We start from the raw sequence: 1824 nt of genomic DNA, 5'->3' as shown, positions 1-1824 counted from the left end.
CCGCCCCATGGCGGCCCCGGCCCGGCCCGGCCGGCGGAGGCGGCGGGAGGCGCTCCCGGAGCCGCTCCCGGACGCGCTCCCGAAGGCGCGGCCGCCCCGACGCTGCCGCTGCCCGCCCGCCGCGTCCCGCCGAGCGCCCGCCGCCGAACTGAGCCGCTCCCGCACCGCCCCGCCGACAGCCCGGGCTCCTCCTCCGCCTTCCTCCGCCCTCCTCCTCCTCCTCCTCCTCAGCGGCCTGATGGGGCTTGTAGTCGCCGGCTGCGCGCCCCCTCCCCCGGGAGCCCCCGGCAGCCTCCCGGCAGTGGGGTCCTGGGCATGCCCCCGGAGTTTTGGGGGCGGCGGTGACCCCGAAGCCAGCGCGGGCTGCGTTCGCCGTGCCGCAGGGATGCTGGCCGGGATGCTCCCCTCGCCTCTGCGCCCTCGCCCAGTTGCTCTTGCCAGCACAGGGGAACCCTCAGGCTCCGCGGGTACAGGCCAGGGTGAAAGGATCGCCTGACCCCCCTGTTTTCCCTGTGCAGAACCCAATCTGGAGGCAGCGGGATGCAGGCAGGGGGGATACAGGCAGCAGGGTGGGCAGAGCCCTGGGCAGCCTGGAGCCCCCTCTGAAACTCTGCTGTGAGCAGAGTTTTAAAGGGTCACTAGCCCCAAATCCCTCCCAGGAGCTACTACCAGAACAGTCCCTGCCCCTCCCAGCTGTTTTCACTGAGGTTTGGAGCAGGAACATGGCAGCTGTAACGTAGAGCACCCCAAAACTCTCTACATGCACCTCCTGCTCAGTCTGAGCTGGGATCATGCTCAGCCCCCCAGACCAAAGGGCAAGGTAGGATATTGCCACATCAATGAGCCCAGCCTGACTTCTGTACTCCCCAGTATGGGAACCCAGTCCACAGAGCCCATGTGGGCATTCAAACTCCCCCAAAGCCAGGCTAGCTCGGGGTAACACGGGTAGGGCAGGGCATTCAGCCTCTGTGCAGGAAGCACTACGGGAGAAGCCCTGAATCCAAGTCAGGATATCCCAGGATGAAGACATTTCCAGGCAGCAATGAAAGATCTGCTGAGGCAATGTGTGAGTGATTAAGCTATAAGAGGGAAGAGGACAGGCTGAATTAGCCCTGTCAGTCACCGGTGCTAGATTTGAACCAAATGCTGGGCATCCATCCCCAGGAGCAGCCTCCTCCTGCTTCAGGCAACCGTTCAGCTCCCCATGCCAAGACCCACAGAATATTTCCTTTTCAGAGAGAGAGATTTGTGGACAGGGAGAAGGGGGAAAGGTAGCATGCCTGCTGAGATGCTCTTCTCCAAGCAAGCTGAAGATGGGGAGCATTTCAACGATGGCAGAGCCAACCCCAGCCCCAAACAAGCACAACTCGCCCCATGCACATTTAGGTGCAGTTGCCCAACAGCCAGGAGCTTTGCACTGAAGGTGCCAAGGCTGCTGGGGAACCCACACATGCTGGGCCAGGCTCTCCATGACTCCCACTGGGCTTCTGTCCCAGACTTTTCCATGCTGGCCCCAAAACAGACCTTGCAGGGCCACAGCACAACCCCTTGTGATGGACAGGCTCACACCCCTGCAGCTGCTGGTCCCTGGGGCTGGTTTTCAGTGTGACTGCATCAACTGGACACAAGTTCTTGGGCCTTTATCAATAAAGGTGCTTGGCAATGGCAGGAAATGGGAGCCTCTGCATCACATCGGGGCTCAGCGCAGGAGTGACCACAAGCTGTCACCATCTGGTGGCATAAATGGAGCATGAGCAGGTCCTCCAGGATGGACAGGGAGAGGGGAATGCTCCCCTGGAGCTGCTGGGAGTCTGCAAGGGGCAT

The sequence above is a fragment of the Pseudopipra pipra genome, chromosome 28 (assembly GCF_036250125.1).
Source record: "Pseudopipra pipra isolate bDixPip1 chromosome 28, bDixPip1.hap1, whole genome shotgun sequence".
In the NCBI taxonomy this organism is placed as follows: Eukaryota; Metazoa; Chordata; class Aves; order Passeriformes; family Pipridae; genus Pseudopipra; species Pseudopipra pipra.
This window is presented reverse-complemented; position numbering follows the sequence as displayed.